The sequence below is a fragment of the Suncus etruscus genome, chromosome 3 (assembly GCF_024139225.1).
Source record: "Suncus etruscus isolate mSunEtr1 chromosome 3, mSunEtr1.pri.cur, whole genome shotgun sequence".
Lineage (NCBI taxonomy): Eukaryota > Metazoa > Chordata > Mammalia > Eulipotyphla > Soricidae > Suncus > Suncus etruscus.
The window spans coordinates 67,023,225-67,042,806 of NC_064850.1; the positions used below are offsets into that span (position 1 = coordinate 67,023,225).

A 19,582-nucleotide genomic window follows, 5' to 3' on the forward strand; every position below is an offset into this window, starting at 1 on the left:
AGAGGAGAGAGTTTCAAAAGCTAGAGGGTCAAGACTAATGTCCTGTGCACTTACTGAGAGCAAGCCTGAGCACTGAGTAGGGAGTAGCCCCAAAGCAACATCAGGTGTGGCCCCCAAACCAAAAACCCAGCACCAAAGAAAAAGAGCAATCATCTCTGCTGAAGCTTTTGTAAGTGTTGAGCTTGTAAATTCGCACTAAATGCATGAAACAGGGCCTGGCACACAACAAATACTCATCTCCCCATCTGCTTCCTGGCCCTGTCCCCATCATTCCAGTGCCCGAGCCTCATTAGCGCCAAAGATCTACCTGCTTCTACAGGAAGCGGAACCTCTCATACAGGCTTCAGCATATGCCTTGGGGGCCCCCCAAAGCTGACTTGCGAGCTTGGCCTCACCTGTGCTCATGATGCTGGCGCTGGCGGATGGATCTGGCATCTGGTTCCTGGCACCCCCACTGTCCCCAGCTGCCCTGCGGGGGGGCCCCACCTCCTGCCCACCTGCCCACCTCTCTGTCTTCTCAGTTTCAACAGCTCAGCATTCTCTGAGAGCCTCCCCTCCCCCCATAGACCCCCTTCAGTGAAGGGTCCTTTGAGGATCTCACAGACCATGACAGGCTGAAGTGTGAGATTTAGTGGAGGCCCTTGACAGCTTCTCTGCTGCCTCTCAGCTTTGCTCCTTCTGTAACTATGGTCAGGCAAACCCAAAGCACCTCTCTGCCTATCTGGAGGTCGAGCCAAAGTTCTCTCTCAGACAGCACCATCTCTACCAGAAACCTGCTCTTTGTTTCTGTGTGTGTGTGTGTGTGTGTGTGTGTGTGTGTGTGTGTGTGTGTGTGTGATTTTTAGGCCACACCCAGCAGTGCTCAGAGGTTACTCATGGCTCTGCTCTCAGGGATCACTCCTGGAGGGATCAGGTACCTCCATGTTCAAGGCAAATGCCCTACCTACTGTGATCTCTCCTGCTTCATCTTTTCTTTTCTAAAATTATTTCCTTGGCCACATTCATCAGTGCTCATGGTTCACTTCTGGCTATGTGCTCAGGAATTACTCCTGGCAGGGCTCGGGTGCTGTAGATCAGATCAGAGAATTAAATGTATGCAAGGCAAGAACCCGTCTCCTATACAGTCTTTCTAGCCCAGAAATTGCTTCTTTAAAGCCTCCTGGTACATTCATTGTGCCTGAAACTGGTTTGCAGGCACAGTTCAGTTTGTTCCCAGGGTATCATTCCTCAGTCCCCATGTCTACCAGTGGATAAAAAGAAACAGTCCATGGGGCCGGCGAGGTGGCGCTAGAGGTAAAGTGTCTGCTTTGCAAGCACTAGCCAAGGAAGGACCACGGTTCGATACCCCGGCGTCCCATATGGTCCCCCCAAGCCAGGGGCAATTTCTGAGTGCTTAGCCAGGAGTAATCCCTGAGCATCAAACGAGTGTGGCCCAAAAAAACCAAAAAAACAAACAAACAAACAAACAAAAAACAGTCCAGAAGAGAGGTACCAGCACACCTCTCAGGTTTGATGTTAGCCCATGAATCTCAGTTGTGACCTCTCTTCTCCACACACACCCAAACAATATAAACAACCCCACTCAAAGCAGGCTGGAAAGCAATGGAGGCTTTGTGTGTTTCCTCGTCTGCACATGGTCCCCCTACCCAGCCACTGGGAACTAACAACCAACTCAGGTTTTAGGGAAGGTGTTGAGATATTTACTTGCACTTAATCCTGCAATAGCAGCCATGAAGGTTGTCAGCCTCAGGGACTTCATGGGAGCTTTCATTCCCATTGCATAGATGAGATGTGGGGGAGCTTAAGTGACCTGCTAAAAATCTCCCCCTTGCTAAGAGGCAGAGCTAGGATTCCAGGCATGGGTTCAGGCTGGTTTCAGAACTGACATGTTTCACTGCAGTAACTGCTATGAAGTTGCAGTGATTTGAAAATCTTCTGCCCCCTAGTAAGCATAAGGCTGTGGAGCTGAACCTCTGGGAAGTGCAGGAGGAAAAAAGGAGGAAGGCAGGGGACAAGTGTCCAGGGGACAGGAGAGCTGAAGTGGACCCATGGTGAGGAGGGGAGATCCAGGAAGAGGAGAGGGAGGGAGGACCTGGGATGAGGATGGAGAGAAGAGAGAGGATAGTAGGGAAGGACTCAGGAGAAAGGAGAACCCAGTGGAGAGGAGGGAGGAGGAGGATCAGGGAGGGGGAAAGGTGGGGAGAGAGGAGGCAGGAGGGCAAGAGCCATGGAAGCAGTGCAGTGACCAGGCAGAGGCAGGACTTGGGCCTTCACAGCCTCCAGCCCAGCCCTGCATTTTTGAAGGAAGAGCAAGTCATTATTCTGTCTGGACAGGCTGAAGGGCCAGAAACTCGGTCAAGGTGAAGTTGTTTTGGGCTTTTTCTTGGCCCTCCCTCCCTGCTCCTGGCTTTCTCTTTCTTACACAGTGGGTGGTCTGGGCAGGGCTGGGGCTCAGGACTGTCTCCTTCCTGAGCATCTTGTGCATCTGGGTACTGCAGCCCAGATAGCTCTCAGAAATGGCAATGACCAAGCACTGGGGGAGAGTCCCATCAGGCAATCCTGCCTCTCATATCCCCACCCTGCCCTCAGCAGTGCCACCCCTGATGCCTAGAGATGGGGGAGCCAGCTCCATAGGAGAGGACTCTTTTATGGTGGGTCTTTTCCAGGACATGGGTATGTGGGGGAGGTGACAGTTGTCTGGGCTGTGGCAATGCCAGACACTGCTGGGAGATGGGGAAAGATGTCCCCAGTCCTGCCTGTACCTGCTGCAAGCTGATGTGGGTTGTACCAACACCAGAAGCCACATGGGACCTGGATTTTGACTTAAAGGAGCAAAGCCTGGATGGGAGACAGGAACCCCCAGATGCTGTGAATAGGACCAAGGGAGCTGGGAAGTTAGCCCTGTGGCAGGAAGGAGAGGAGTGGTGCCTGGTAAATCTGGGGGTACACAGCAACCACAGAGAGATATTGGTGTGGGAGGCCTAAGAGTGAACCAGGTCAGGAGGGGCTACCCCGGGGAATCAGGAACAACCCAGAGAAGTGTCAGACCCATGTAGGCTCTGGAGGTCAAAGGTCAGCTCTGACAACTTCACAACACAATCATGGGGCCAAGGGGGCCTCACCTTGGCTTCCTAGGCCTCAGGGGAGTGAGGCCTCTCCTTACCTTGCTACCCCTGGGTTGTTTAGTCCAAGGGGAGAGATCTGGGATATTTATTGGATAAACAACTGCCTTGAAGACCTGTGTTCAATCCCTGGTACCACCAACATGCCAAACATTAACTGGCATTGTGAGCCCTGGTGTCTCAACAAAGTGTGTGATGTCAGGGGCACTCAGCCTGGTGTCACCACCTTACAAAGAAATCAAGTGACATCTAAGCTTCCAGATGTTGCTGCTGCCCTTATTGGGGGTTCCCCTGGGGCAGATGGAATGCTCTCACCTCACCCCTGATTGTCCCCTGAGCCTTCCTGCCCCCAGGGCCACACTACCTGAGCGGGGAATAGGTACATAAGTGGCAGAAACAGATGCAGAGTCCTTAGTGCCAATGCTCTTGTCCCAAGGCAGCTTGGGTCATTGTAGGAACCGAACCCATGGCATTCAGCCCCCAGTGCAGTCAGAAGTCACCCACTGTCTTTATCAGCAGGGTCTGTCCTGGGACTTGGCTCAGGCAGTCTCAAAGTCTAGGGAGGAATCATCCTGCTGAGCTTGGGGGCTCTCCCTCCCTTCTCATCTTCCTCCTATCCTCCTGTCCCTTCTCTTTCTCCTCTACTCCTCCCTTCTAACCCTCCTTCTCCTCTCCTCTCCTCCCCTTTCCTCCTCTCCTTTTTCTCCTTCCTCCACTCCATTCTTCCTTTCTCCTCTTCTTCCTTCCCTCCTCTCCAGTTCTTTCTCTCTCCTACCTTCCCTCCTCCCCTTTTTCCTCCTCCCCTCTCCCTTTCTTTTTCTCCTTTCCTCCCTCATTTCCCTTCTTCCTCCCTCTTATCCCTTTTTTCTCTATCTTTCTCCCTTGTCTTTCCTCCTCCCCTTCCCTCTTACTCTCTTTTTGTTTCTGTCTCCCACTCCTTTTTTCCGTTCCCCTCCTTTCCTTCCCTCCTCCCTCCTGGCTTAGGGATTTCAGAAGAGGAATTAATCCTCTGAGAGAAGAAGAGGCAGAGCACAGGGCCAGGTCCCCATTGGGTTGACTCCTGCGCCAGCTGCATGGCATCTGAAGATGGTGTATATGGGGGGGGGGGGGCTGGAGAGATAGCACAGTGGTAGGGTGTTTGCCTTGCAAGCAGCTGATTGACGGTGGTTTGAATCCGGGCATTCCATATGATCACCCAAGCCTGCCAGGAGCGATTTCTGAGCGCTGAGCCACCAGGAGTAACCCCTGGGTGTTGCCTGGTGTGACCCCCCCCCCAAAAAAAAGATGGTGTATTGGGGGCAGGGAATCCCTTGCACTTTTTCATGGAGCCTTGTGACCTTGAACCTTGCCTTTCTGCTCCTCTGTTCCATTTGACTAAGTTTAGGGGCTCGGGCACCAGTTCTGACCCTCGACCCTGATAGGCACATGCACACACGCATACATGTAACACACAGCATGCACATGCAGACGCAGACACACACACATGGCAAGCACACAAGTACATGCACACAGGAACACACATGCACAGCCTATGTACACTCACATGCATACCAGCTCATACATGTCTATGTGCACCCCTCTTGCCACCTGGCTTTGCGGACAGCACATGCCTGCTCACGTGGTTGCAGTCTGGAAATCCCTGAATCAGCTTTTTCTGCAGGAGTCTGAGTCGGAGCTGCTGCATCTAAAGACTGCAGCCCTCGCCTCTGCCTCTGCGGCTGGGATGCGGGCAGACGCTACAGCAATGCGGTGGCCGCTTTGGGAGTGCTGGGGGGCGGGGGAAAGAAGTGGGGAGCAGAGGGATGGGTTGTGGAAGGGGATTTGCTGCAGGTAGGGAATTCCTGGGGCTGGCCAGTCTCTGTGTGTTACCAGGCAGCCCTGGGGAACGGGGAGGCTCTGCCAACATACACGGGGTTTGGGAGGGTGGGTGTCACTTCGCACAGGAACCCCACACCGGACTTGGTTTCTAGTAAGGAGCTAGCGCGGGAAGCAGCTGTGAGGAGGGTGTCCTGAGGGAGTGGCGGTGATAGCTTGAGGCTATTGGGAACCTGGTTCAATATGTGTGTGTGTGTGTGTGTGTGTGTGTGTGTGTGTGTGTGTGTGTGTGTGTGTGTGTGTGTGTGTGTGTGTGTGTGTAGCCCCTGCCCGGCCTGGACGGGGCTACGGGGAGCGTGTTCAGGGAACAAGGCTGTGCAGACAGGACAGTTCCCCCAAGGATGCGCTTTCTGCACCGCTCTCAGTCCTGGGCCCCTCCACGCCGCTGCCGTCCTACCTTCTCAAGAAACTGGGGTGTATGGGAGACCCCAGCCCCCAGGACAACGGTGTGGGGGGTCGCTCTCTGGGCCCCACACCCTACCCAGCTTCTCCCCTTCTGCCTTTTGTCTCCCTCACTCCTTGTTCCCTCCCTTTTCTTGCCTTTCTCCACTCAGGAAAACCTTCATTCGTCTCCCCTGAAGCAAACATGCCTCCTCTCTTCCCCGCCCTGCAAGCCCCCCACCCACCCAAAGCCCACGGAATGCGCTGCGGGGGGGCGGCGCGGGGACCCCTGCGCATCCTTCCAGGAACCCCGCGGAGCTCGGGGGGCACCTCTCCGGCCCGGCTCACCCCAAACTTCTCTAGGGCGGCTTCAGATTGCGTTCTGCCAACCCCAGACAGTCGCACCCACCGACCCTTCCCCGGACGCCTCTCTCTTTCTCTCTGTTCCTCGCCTAGGGACGCGCGCAGGGGGGCGCGGGCGGTCTCCCCGCGTTTCGGGGCTGGTCCGGGCGGGCGGGGACGCTGCGTGCGCGCTGCGGGGATCGCCCTTGGAGGGGCCGGCCCGCGCCGTGTGCAGGCGGATGTGAGCGGCATGTCAATCGGCGGGCGGGGGAGCGGAGCGGAGCAGGTTGCCTACTACTGCAGAAAGAGAGAGAGAGAGAGAAAGAGGGAGAGGGGGAGAGAAAGAGAGAGAGAGACAGAGAGAGAAAGAGAGAGACAGACAGACATAGACAGACACAGACAGACAGAGAGAGATAGAGAAGAGAAAGCTAGAGAGAGGAGGAAAGAGCTAGAGAGAGAGAGAGAGAGCGAGAGAGGAGAAAGAGCTAGAGAGAGAGAGCTAGAGAGCGAGTGAGCTAGGAGCCGCAGCGGCCGGCCGGCCCGCAAGTGCAGGAGCGAACCGCGGCGGCCCCACCTGGCCCTCCGCACCGCGCTGCCCGAGGGGCCCTTCGCGCCCCGCACATCCCAGCCGCCGAGGGGAGCCCCGGCGTGGCACCCAGCCAGGGAAGCCCCGTCCGTGCAAAGCCGCGCCTCGACACCGCCCCCCGCGACCACCCCGCGGGCCTGGGCTCAGGCGCAAGCAGGGGGAGCCGAGCCGGACACCCCGACTTTCTGGGCTCTGCGCTCAGGGCCGGCCAAACTAAGTGTAGGCCGCTGCCCAAGGTGGGGCGTTGGGCCCCCGAGCGCCCACTTGCTTCGGAATAACCTGGTGAGTCCAGGGGGGAGATGCTGTCGGTTCTCCAGGGAACCCCTTTTCTCCCGGGGAGATGGGACCCATGCGGGATGCAGCCGAGGGGCCGGGGCTGGAACCAAACCCTCGGGCAGCGCCTACGCGCGCAACGGGGCCCCGTGGGGGAGAGGCGCGGAGGCGGGTGGATGAAGTGGGCGTGCAGGGGAAAGGAAAGTGGGTGCGGGGCGCCCTCCCCAGCAGGGAGTGGGAGCGGGAGGGACTCGAGCGCGAGAGATCAGGAGGCCTTGGCGCAGAGTGGGGCGCGCGGGGGCCCGCGGGTGGTGCGCACGGGAATTTCCTTCCCAGCCGCACCCCTCTCTCCACCTGCCGCGCCCCCCCGACGCCCCCCAGTTCCACACTCTTGCCGCAGTCGGCCCGAGTGGGATGTGCAGTTCCGCCTTCCATCCCTGCGTCTCCCCGAAACTTTTCCACACTCCAACAAGCGCCGCGGCTCAGCGCACTGAAGGCTGCGGGGTCCCCAGGGTGCGGGAAGCGGCGCCGCTCGAAGGGGCGGGCTGGAGTGGGGTGCAGAAGGAGCCTCTGGTCAGTAAAGCCCCGGCGCATGCTCCGCTGTTTGCTGTGTGACCTTGGGCCAAGCGCTGCAGATCTCTGAGCCTCAGGGATGTGCGCCTGGTGGTGGCCCCTTTGGGAATGGGGACCGGGTGGGGCTGGGAGGGAGGGTTTGGCGCAAGGCCCAAAGCCTGGGCACCCAGATTCGGTGTCTTCCGGCCAATGTCTCTCTGGGGGAGCGCAGTGTACACTGGCTAGAGGGGTGAGCGCTGGCAGGGGGACATTCGGGAAGCTTCTGAGCTTCCTCTATCCTCATCCCGCATGACCTTGGACTGCTCACTTCCACCTCCACCTCCGAGCCTCAGCAATCTCATCTGGGAAATGGGGGTTGGAATTTAGGGCTGCCTCGACTTGTGGGTGAGACCCACTGAAGGGGTGCTGTGGGTTGCAGTGTCCCCAGCTTCATCCTCCTGTGATGGAGCCTCTGGGAGAGTTATAGGACCACCATCACCACCCCCCAAACATAGCTGAGAGCCCTGACTTCTCACACTGGGAGGCAGTGGGAGGCCTGGTATGTGGGTCCTGCATTCATTTTGCAGGGTGGCAGAACTTGCCTGTGAAGACATTCTTGGGGAAAGACGGGAATGCCAAGGACCTCCCAAGGTCACGTTAAGGGGCCCTTTGGGGGTTCCCTTGTGCTCTGCTGGGACCCTGGAAGAGAACATGTCTAGGGATTCCAGTCAAGGTCCTCAGAACACCCTACTTTGCAGTCTCACAGGCTGCCCCATACCAAAGCAGGGGTGGCATCTCCTGGTGATGTCCCCTGCTCTGTTCCTGGAGATGGAGCAGCTCCTTGCTGCACCTTGAGGACAGTGCTGGTTTCCTGAGGGAGACTGAGGGTCACCCCAGGCTCTGCTCCCCCGTGTGACCTTGTGTGACCTTGGTGGGGCCATGCACACCCTCCTGGCCTGCTCATAACTTCCAGCCCCTTCCAACCCTGAACTTCTTCAGCTGAGAAAGAGAAAGGGCTGCATGAGGAGGTAGGGTCTGTGCTCTCAGAATTGCCAAGGCATCCCCCCAAAAATTCTAGTCTCGGAGTGGAGACTCTAGAGGGTAAATAACCTGTGTGATGAGACATCCTGTAGAGGGTCCCTGGAGCTGTGACTCGGCTACCCATGACCTTGAGAACTTTCTCTGCATCTTCCCCTTAGAGAGGGATGTGGAACCCACAGGCCACCCCATCAAGAAGCAGTCCAGTCCATCACCTGCTTCAGGGCCTCAGACCCCTGCACATAGTCATCAGGGGTCAGGGGCAGACTGGGGGGCCGGCAGGGAGCACTCCCCTCTGGTTTCTGAGTAGCACTGCGCCCTGTGCTTTCCTGGTCTGACCCTTCCTGTCCACTGGTGTACAGAATTCCCAGGACAAGGTTTGGCTCTGCAACCCTCTCACCTTTATATTCCATGGCCATCCTTGCCCACTCTCTGCCACCTGCTGTGGTCTGACCACATGCTGGTGCTATAGGCTGCCAACCCTCAGGGTTCAGGGTTCAGAAGCTAGGTCCTCAGAGCAGGGAGCCTCCCTCCAAAGGGTCTGCACCAGAGCCAGCAGGGAAAGCTGGTCCCTTCCAGGATGCCTGAGCCAAACCAGGTGGGCTTGTGGGTGGGTTGGCTAGAGAGGTACCCAACTTCATGTTTGACCATGGGTGAGTTTCACCCATGTGAACTGTTTTCTCATTTGCAAAGTCAAAGGCTGTTTTTTGTGGCTTGAAACCCCTTGTAGCTCTCTTGCTTTCTGGCCCTGTTGATTCTGCCTTTGCTGAGGCTGGATCTGCGGTTTACTGGAATCATTCAGGGTTCATAGTCCCTTACCAATGTTTAGGGTAGCTGGGAGAGAGGTGGATAGCCCATTTCTCAGTCAGGGTAGAAGAGATAGACCCAAGTTTCCACCTTGAGATTCTCCTCATTTACTGTGTGACAGGGTAAAGTACCTGACGTCTCTGAGCCTTCACCATTGCACTTAAAGAGTGTGAAGGATGTCGACCTCTCAAGGGACTGATGAAGATCACATGGGAATAAGTGATGTAGTTGCTAGTCCTAGTGTAGACTGGGTGCTGCCAAAGGCTTGTTGAGGTCCTTCCTGTGTTATTCCACAGCTCCTTGGAGAAGAGTGGAGAGAGGTGCCAGTCCCCTGGTCATCCTCAGGGACAAACTTCCCGGCAGGCTCTGGCTGGCTACCTGCAGCCTCTTCCTGGCTGGCTGTGCTGGCAGGAATTTGCATGCACTGCTCCTTGGGGCCTGAAGAGGGGGCAGGCCCTGGAATCAGGGTGCTGCAGGCCAAGTTTGCTAGAAAAAAGACTTGGAGGCTCAAGACTCTAAGACAGGCTTCCATGCCCTGTGGGCTGGGACAGCAGCTGCAAAGACTGACCTGGAAAAAAGGCAGACGGGGGTGATGGTGAAACCAGTGCAAGGCACTGAGGGGGTCTTAGGGGCCTTCCCTCCTGTCTCTGATTCTGGTGAAGCTCAGAGAGGGGGAGCTCCTGGCCCAGGCACATAGCACGGCCGCTTAGAGATGGGGCTGTAGTGCCTTCACAGCCCTTTATGCCTCCAGCCTCACACTCATCTCCCCAGCACTGAGCAGTTCTCCATCTGAAATCCAGGTGCACAAAGGCCAAAAAATGGAGGAACAGACACAATGAAATAAAGGCAAGCCAGTGAATACAGACCAGAGATGGAATAGCTGCTGAGGGAAGGGAGAGGGCAGGTGAATGTTAAGGCAAAACTCCAAAAGGAAGGGAGGCTGAGACTGGAGCCCTCTCACTGTCCCACAGCAATCCCCTGTGGGTCGAGGAGCCTGCAGTCTGTGGAGGAGTTGGGAGAACACAGGCCAGTGATCGCCCAGTGACAGGCTGTTTTCTGATGATAAAAAGGGGGTGACAACTGCACCATGTATAGTGCTTGAATGGCAGAAGGTCATGATCCTGAGTAGAAAAGAACTGCCTGACCCCTAGACTCATCACCAATATTCCCATTCCCAAGCACTGAGGTCCATACTAGGGGTGCCCAAAATCAGAGGCATGGACACTCCTCCAAGCTCTTCACAGAACTCTTGGAAACTGGGGTCTACAAAATACTCAGCCAGCTTTGCCCCAGTGGCTTCGCACCAAAGTGTGGAGCAAAGAGGAAGCCAGAGACAGAAACAGAGAGGCCACTGTTTCCTTGACTGGCCGGTTGGACAGTCTGGCTCCTTGGACAGTTCTGGCTTCTCTGCGAGCCACAAGACAATGAAGGACAATCCCTCAGACTCTGGCTTTGTGGGGGACACAGAGTGAGAGAAAGTCAAGATTTGCTGGATGGGGCCGGAGAGATAGCATGAAGGTAGGGCATTTGCCTTGCATGCAGAATGACAGTGGCTCGAATCCCAGCATCCCATATGGTCCCCCGTGCCTGCCAGGGGCAATTTCTGAGTGCAAAGCCAGGAGTAACCCTTGAGCATTGCCGGGTGTGACCCCCCCCCAAAAAAAAAAAAGATTTGCTGGATGTCTGGGGCGGGTGGGGGCTTATAGTGAACTGAGAGGTGGGGATGCGATAGAGGAAGGGGGGCTCTGGGTTTTACCACAGTGAAGAACCCTTGCAAGGAGCATCAGCCTCAGGCCAGCCTGGGCCCCTGATAAATCCACCCTATTGCTAGATGTCTCCCTGGAGAAACGGGACATCGGAGGCTTCTGCAGAAAGGCCTCGGAGCAGATGGCCGTCGAGTAGAGCTGGGCAGGGCTGGGCAGCAGCTCAGAGACAGGCTCCATCCTTATCTGGGCCCAGAGCCCAGTGGAAGAGGTGGAGAAAGTCCTTGGCAGGTCAGGAGAGGCTGCAAGCAATTTCCCGGCTCTTGTTTTGTTATCTCTCCCTTTTGCTGCTCATTTCTCTCCCTCTCTACCTCTCCCTCTCCATTTCCCTCTCCCTCTTCTATCTTCCCTCGCCCCTTTCTTCTCTCTCTCTCCCCCCTCACCTTTTCCCCCTCCTATCTTGCTGCTCTTTTTTTTCTCTGATTGTCCCTCTTACTGCTCTTCTTTCTGTCAGTCTGTCTCTGGAGCAGGCTGGGGGCTGAGGGGACTAAAGGCCTGCACTTGAATGAAATTCTTGAACCTGAGGCAATTGCGGTTGCTGGTAGCTGGTGACATTGCTTCTTGCTTGACCTTTTAACCAGAGTTCCCTTTGGAGGCACCAGCACCCCTAGATCCAGGGGAGGGGCTGAAATGTTTAGGGAGGGGCCTTATGAGGTCTGAGGAGAAGTGACTTTCACTTGGGAGCTGTCAATCAGCTAGGTGGGCCAAGGCAAGTGGGTCCTATGCTGGGGCTGACTCTGTGGCCAGTGCATTTCTGGAGGTCAGGGCTGCCTCCTGACCCCGGGGAGGAAAGTGGATCCCCAACACTGTGCTGGAGCTGCTACTCCCAAGGGGGAAGGTGGGGAGGAGATGGACACCGGCAGGCCAGCCCTGTGTGCTGGCCAGGAAAGATACTGCAGCCATTCGGGCTGCATTTGTCTCACAGCTCTGCCCACAGAGGGCACTAGCCAAGGCTGCTGCCTGAGCCTGCCTTAACCTGCACCCACTACTTGGCCGAGGGAGAACCTGGGGGCCACTGATGCCTCAGAGCCAGGTTGCCTGCAGCTGCTCTCCGCACCCCATGCTCCCCAGCACTTGAGCCTGGCCCAGCCCAGCATCCCACTGCTATATTCTGAGCCTGTGGGGTGATCAGTCTAGGCTACATTGTGGAGGGCACTCAGATGCCAGGGGCCATACATGCATGAAAAGCTCAATTCTTGTGGGATGTTGGCTAAGTTATTTAAACATTTGATGTCTCTGCTTCCTGATCTTAAGTGGAAATAAGGCTGTATGTCATAGGGTTGATATCAGGATTTAATGTACTCAGATCTAGAAGGCTCTAAGAGCACAGGTCCTTCAAAGACATAACTAGTGTATTGCGGTTTTCCTCCCTTCTTCCAATCCATTTATTCTTCCTCTCTTCCTTCTTTCCTCCCTCTCATCCTTCCTTCTTCTTTCCCTTTCTTCCGCCCTTCCTCCAATCCATTCATCTTTCCTCCATCCCTCCTTCGTTTCTCCCTCTTCCTTCCTTCCTTCCTTCCTTCCTTCCTTCCTTCCTTCCTTCCTTCCTTCCTTCCTTCCTTCCTTCCTTCCTTCCTTCCTTCCTTCCTTCCTTCCTTCCTTCCTTCCTTCCTTCCTTCCTTCTTTGTTTTTGGGCAACACCTGGCTGCCAGAACTTACTCCTGGCTCTGCGCTAAGGAATTATTTCTGGTGGTGCTCAGGGACTGTATGTGGTGCCGCCAGAATCAAACTGGGGTTAGTTGTGTGCAAGGCAAGCACCATACCTTCTGGATCAATGATCTTTCCTTTTTTTTTTTTTTTGGTTTTTGGGTCACACCCAGCGGTGCTCAGGAGTTACTCCTGGCTGTCTGCTCAGAAATAGCTCCTGGCAGGCGCGGGGGACCATATGGGACACCAGGATTCGAACCAACCACTATTGGTCCTGGATCGGCTGCTTGCAAGACAAACGCTGCTGTACTATCTCTCCAGGCCCTCAATGATCTTTCTTAAAACAGACAGGGAGTTGCTGGGGGAGATGGCTCAAAGGGCTAGAGCACTAGCTTTGCATCCTGGAGTTTCAGGCTTGATTCATCATGGAGCACCCAATTGCCCACCAAACACAAAGCTGGGTATAGCCCCTGATCACTGTGGGTGTGACCCAGAAATAAGCTGACAAAAACAAACAAACAAACAAACAAAAAAACCAAACAAACCCAAGGCATTAGGCAGAAGAAGAAACAGCCCCAAAATCCAGAATGGGGTGAAGCCAAGGGTTGACTACGTATAGTTTAGTTTTATTTTGGGGCCATATCCAGTGGTGCTCAGAGCTTACTCCTAGCTCTGTGTTCAGGGATCACTTCTGGTGGGGCTCAGGGGACATAGAGGGAGCTGGGGAACATGTGGGGAGCTAGGGAGCCCAGGTCAGCTGTGTGCAAGCCAAGTGACCTCCTGCTATACGGTGGCTCTGTCTCATTAATGTGTTTGATGAGAAGAACCCAGGAACCATCATGAAGTTTCTACTAGAGGCTCTAGCCAAGCTCTGTCCCCCATCTTTGAACCTTATTGTCCTCTTGGAAGGAAGAGAATGACAACATCTGAGCCTCTCCCAAAGTGTCCTGGCACATTAGAAGAAGCTGCTGTCAGGCCCAGGGCTTAGCATCCTGATGCCTCAGTGCTGTGATGTCTGCCTTTGAGCTTTTCCACACACTGGTGAATCCAGGACCCTCTCCTCAATTCCCTCTGACTACAACTGTGTCAGCCTCACTCTGGGTCTGTGCTTCCCCTACCTGTGAAAGGATGGTGGCTCAGGGTCTCCCGTAGTCCTCTGTGGGGCCTAGGAGAGCTCTAGGACATGGTCCAGTGTGCTATTGACAGATTCAGGTTGTGGGAGGACATTACTATTGCCCTGGAACTCCAGACAGCTAGATGTCACCTGCATGGGGGGACCAAGGGCTGTACTCTCTCCCTTGCTCAGGCTTTCTGTATCACAGGGAGGCCTGGAAGGGTTTACCCCACGTGTGCCCTTCCCACTGGGGCAGTCTAGAACCCAGGGGGGACTGTATACCATATTCTCCTTTCTCCTGCCTCCTTTTTGGAGTGATGTTAACCTGGGCACAGAGTTCTATGGGATCATCCAGGTCCTTTAGCAAAAACTCAGGGATAGACTGGCTGCAGGACCCTAAGCCAGCACTAGCCACTTGGGGGAAGAGAACCCAGGCAGAGGGGGTGCCACTGACTTCTGACTGATTTGGAGTGGGCCTGTACCTCCTCAGAACTTCTTTTTAAAGGTCATTGTGCTAAGACCCTCAGCAGGGAGGTTGCCAAGGTCACCCTTGATTGACCATGAGCTCATGTCTTGAGGTCAGCACCTTCCATCTGCCCATTTCTGTCTTCCCTTCCTGGGTATGGGCTGGTCATTCTGGTCACTAGTCTCTGGTACCCAACTCTGTGACCTTGGCTTTGACCTCAGGTGCCCTTCAACCTCACCCTCTGGGAGTTGGAAGGACTTATAGAAATGGGCAGAATTTTCCAAGTGGCCTCCTGGAGGCAGACAGTTGGTGGCTGCCATGATTTTACACCCATCTCCAAGGCATCAGTCCAAGGCAGATTTGGTCTCCACAGAAGCTTCAGGAACCAGCCCTGGATTTGGAATTCAAAGAGAACTCTGTCAGGCCCAAAGACAAAATCAAGTCCAAGGCTCTTTAAAGTCAGACTTGGGCCATTCCCATCTCTCTGGTGTCGCTGCTTCATCCTGAAGCTGCGGCATGCTCTGCCTTGCTTCATAGTCTGACTTAGACAACACCGTGACACAGTCAGTCCATGAACCACAAATTCAGCCGTTGGTAGAGCCCACTGTGGTGGCTGCTCTCATTGCCATTAACTGTCAGTCTTTTACCACCCCAAAGAAAAACCACCACATTGTCTCTCCCTGTTCTTGCTCCTCCTATGCCTTGTATCCCCAGGATCTTTTCTCCCCCACTGTATTATGCTCTTCCAGATGGGTCTTAGAAAAGCCACACACCATCAGATTGTAAGGGCTTTTTGCCCTTAGTGATGTGTCCCAGGCTTGTGCTGTCATCACAGTCCCCCGGTTGATAGATATTAGGGGTTTTATAGAGGATGACAATGATGTACATGGATCTCAGAGAGGATGTGGATCAGTTTCTCATGGACACATGAAATGGTTTACTTTGGTGTGGGGTCTGGCCTCAGGTTATGCAGTACCAGGGCCACCAGAATCACATATGGTGGTGCTTGAGGAACCATGTGGTACCATGGATGGAACCTGAGGCCCCGTGGATGCAGGCATGTACCTCAGGCCATCTCGTTGGCCGGCAAGACTTATGGACTGATGGGTGAAATGAGAGATTGAGTTTTGTTCCACATTTAGAGTAATTGGGGCTTCTCTGTATGTGCCTGGGGCTCAGTCCCTGCCAAGTTTAGGGGACCATGTGGTTATGGGGGATGGGACCCAGGGATTCAATAGGTAGAGCAAAAGTTCTTGCCATTTGCACATTCTCCTGGCTACACCTTGAGTTAGTCTGGTTCCAAGTATTTTTCATGGATGGCTGCCATTTATGGTTGTTGTGATCTCTGGAGCTAGACCTGCCATCCAGGGACACCTCAACCCTGTCCAGGGACATTCCAGGAGCAGAGCAGGGCTACAACCCCCTTGCCAATGGCATCCATGCCTAAACTTCCTTTAGCACTGCTCATCCAGGAGTGCTGCACCTCCCACCGCGTCAGTCAACCTTCCCTGGAGCATTCCCAGTTCCTGCTCCCGCAATTGCCCAGCACACAGGCTGAGAGATGGGACACAGATGCCTCAGGTTCTGCTCCTGCCTCCGGTGTGACAAACTAGGGCTCCAGTCGCCAGCTCCCCACCCCCATGCCTGAGCACCTCACTATTTTTAAGTTCCGTGGGCTTAATGAGCTGCCTGCTCTGACATTCTTCAACATTCACCTTTCTTGCTAATGAGCTGAGCCTGGCTCTCTTCCCTCATGGCCCCTCTTACCCTAACTCCAGGGCCCAGAGCTGGGCTGGGCCCCACCTGCATATTCTTCATCACCTTGTAGGGGTGACCGCTTGGGAGCTCCAGGCATTGGGAACTAGCCAGTCTCCCAGGGCTGCCTGTCAGCTCTTGCCCTGTCCCAGCCTGGCCCCTGTCAGAAAAGCAGAAATAACTAACGCGAAGCCACTGAAGCAAGAAATTGTGTATTGTGAGAGTATCTTGTGCCTAGAAGACTTTTCCCTGAGTTCAATGCTGCAGCAGCTCACAGGCCCCGAGGGAAAAGGTTTCATGCTTGGGATTCACAGAGGAAGGTTCCAGAAAGCAGGGATGGCTCCGAGTGCTGATCTCAGGCCGTTTTTAGGAAAATGGCGTCAGTGTCCTTGAAGAGGAATAGACCCACTTTTTTTGTCTTGTTTTGTTTTGGTTTGGTTTTTGGGTCACACCCGGCAGCGCTCAGGGGTTACTCCTGGCTCTATGCTCAGAAATCACTCCTAGTAGGCTCGGGGGACCATATGGGATGCTGGGATTTGAACCAATGACCTTTTGCTTGAAAGGCAAACGCCCTACCTCCATCTCTTTGGCCCTAGACCCACTTCTGAGACAGTTTTGTGCTGTTCAGAACATTTTGCATATGTGACTTAGAAGGTTAGTCCCAACTGCTCAGGGATACCCAGTCATTCTATGAGTCTAAATTTGGGCTGCCTGCAGCCATTCCTACCTTTGGAACCATATTCAAAAGGGAGCCCCCCCAAATCTGGGTTTGGGAGCTGCCCTTTCCCCAGGATGGAGGAAGCCCTATGGAAAAGGACAGAGAGGCAGACACTGATAGGGTTGGAAAGGGGCTGATTGAGCCAGCCTGTCACCCAGTCTCTTCTTGGAGGGTACCCGGGGTCCTCTAGCCCCTAAGCTGAGCCCCTCTCAGGGTACTTCTGGTTCTGGGGGGCTTTACCCATGTGTCTGTGCCTGGCAGGGAGGCCATGAGGCTGGTCCACAGCAGTGTCAGCAGGAAGCAGGGGCGCTAGCCCCTCCCTGTACCTCTTTCTTTTTCTGATCGCGCTAGCCACAATATGGGTTCAGTGAAGCATCCCTCATCCATGCAAACACCATGGGAAAACCTCAGCCTGGATGCCCGTCACACCCCTGGCCCAGGCTCCCCCTTGCAAGGCCTCTTGTATTACCAAGTCTCTCTTCTCCCTCTGCTCCATTTCTTCGCCTCTGAACTTGATACATACGGGGTCTGAGCAGCTCCTTGGCTCTGGTGCCCCCTCCTAGCCTCTCCCAGGTGACCCCCCCAGTCTCTGTCAATAATTCCTCTTGCCACAGCCCCAAGCACCCTGCACCTGAGTCACACAGCAGCCTGCCCACTGCTGCCCACTTCCTCCCTACCCCCAGAGTGAGGGTCTGTGGGCATCTGTCTCCAGCAGAAAAGGGGGCAGCCTGGTCCCTCTAGCCTCTGTGGGGAGCAGGGATCAGATGTGCACACTGAACTTGGGGGGACGGTGAGCGGGCAGTGGTTCTGAGAGGCACTGGGCATGGCTGAAGGGGTCAAATACAGCCAAGGGTGGATGCACCCCTGAGCCTGCCAAGGTGGCAGCCCCTCTCTCTATTCACTGTACCCTCCTGTGACCCCCTCAAGCCCCACAAAAAGGTGGCTCATTCCTGATGGACAGGAAACAGGGGCTATATGGGGCCAGTCGGGGATCTCTTTCGGGCCCCCTTTCCTCCAGGTTTGCCCACAGTGGATGTTACCATGAGGCCCCCTAGTCACCAACAGTACCCTCCACCAGCCTATTCCCAGGCCCCGCCTCTCCCACCTCTGTTCTGTTCACCCCACATCAGGCAGGAAATTTGCCTCTTCAGGACCTGATTGTGCTCTTATTCATGAGGGGGTACTGATAAGGGTGCTGGCCTGGGGGCTGCAGAAGACTGAGAGAGGGCCTTAGCTCCCCATCAAGAGCTGCCAGATCCTGTCTCCCTGCATTTCCCTGGCTCCCAGGATGTGTTCTGCTCCCCAAGGGAGGAGTCTAGCACATGGTGCATAAGCAGAGTCCTCCAGACCCGTGGGGCTCAGTTTCCTCCTCTGTAGTGGGCTCTGCTGCCTCTGATGGCCTGCATGGCCATTTCCAACCCAGGGAGACCCCTGGACTGCAAGCTGGGAAGGAAGGGGGATCTGGTTCAGGTCCTCAGCAAGGCCCTCCTGTCGCAGCCAGCTCAGAGATCTGGTTGCAGGATGATGCGGCTGAGTGTCCACCATACTTTCAAGAGACAACACTGAGTAGGAGACAGGCAGGGTGAGAGGGAAGGGAAATGAGAGGGGTGATGAGATTGGGCCTGAGGGAAGGGGATGAAGGGGGGCTGAGGAAATAGTGGTCCAGAGGGTTAAACATACAGGGTGATTTACATGGCTAGAAGCTTTACCAGCCACACTAGGCCTCGTGCTTCTTGCTGGGTGGCAGGTGGGGTCCTGGCTTGGCATCAGGCTATCACTTCATGGCTCTGAAGCTGTCACCTAGATATGACTGCAGAGGAGACAAGGGTTCCAGGGCGAGCTGGGCCTGTGCAGGGCCTCTAGAGCACAAGTCCTCTGGACCCATGGACAGCCTGAGCGTCTCCACTTCAGGCTTCAGGTTCAAGGTCCCCTGTCATGTCTTAGAACCTGATACCACTGTGAGGGTAAAGATCATGGGCCAGGGTGGAGGGAAGGAGCTAGATGTCAGGTCCAAAGCGCTGGATAGAGAGGACGCCTGGGGCATTGGGGATGAGACAGTGGGGCCCACAGAGGGTGTGGACTCCCCCTGATCCTGAACTCTGGGATTTGGACGTGACTCCCACCCTACCTGTCCCCCCACCCTTCAGCTCAGTCACCACGACCTCCTGGGCCTGCTGCTTTGCAGCAGCTCCCAATGCTCTCCCCTCCCTGCCTTCAGCTCTCACTGCCCACACCCACTGTCTTGCATGTGTACATTTATGGGGGACTGATCCTGAGTGGGGTCTCCATGTACCCCCTTTCTGGCTTCCTTACTGCCATCTGCTTCACTGGCTCAGGTCTCAGCTGGGCTGAGCCACAGGGTCACCCTCTCCCAGCTGTCAGCGCTATCTCCTCCCTAATGGACCCTCACTCGCCTCAGGTCCCACCATCCGTCTCCACTTCAGGTTCTGAGTGAGCGTTGACTGGGCCGGGGAGCTCCCTGCTGTTTGGGGCTGGGAGGCTGACAGACTGAAGAGCCACTGCTGGGTCTTCATAAACTGGGCCCCAGGGAGGAAGTGGGATCTGAGGAGAGGCCTGAGGATCCTTCCTCAGAACTGGGTCCTTTCACCCCCACAGAGCCCTGTGCGAGTCTGCTTCCTGTCTCCTCAGCCACTCCGGCTCCCTCGCTGCCACTCGCTCCCCACACGCCACACACTGTCACACATGTCATGTTCACCACACACACCACACGCTCCCAACTCACACTCACCACTCAGACACACTCCACACACTATACATGTCAACCACAACTCTCACACTCACACCACACCACACATTCACACATGCTTACTCCATTTACATGCACATACATGCGGTATCACACCCACAGTCTCACACCCCCACTCACCTGCATACTTTACCTGGGCTCAGACACACACCACACAACGGTATTCACACACCTTCTCACAGCAAACATACTCATCTTCCTACACTCACATACTCACACCCGCTTCATGCACTCTCCACTCCCTCTATACTCCCACACCATACTCATTCATACACACAAATTCACACATGCACATTCAGTCAAATACACATTCACACATCTCTCTCTCTCTCTCTCTCTCTCTCTCTCTCTCTCTCTCTCTCATCCACTCACACAC

The 19,582-nt window shown here is 55.2% G+C and overlaps 1 protein-coding gene across 4 annotated transcripts in view; it reads left to right on the plus strand.

Moving 5' to 3' along the window:
- The window catches only part of SYT2 (synaptotagmin 2), an 84,571-nt gene that overhangs the window by 41,755 nt on the left and 23,234 nt on the right, over positions 1 to 19,582 (plus strand). For 2 of the 4 annotated variants that reach the window (XM_049770652.1, XM_049770654.1), the window contains exon 1: positions 6,217 to 6,588. The exons of the other annotated variants lie outside the window; for them this stretch is intronic. The gene's annotated coding sequence lies outside the window, so the exon portion shown is untranslated. Of the gene's footprint in view, positions 1 to 6,216; positions 6,589 to 19,582 lie in introns of those variants that run through there. 4 annotated transcript variants of the gene reach the window in all.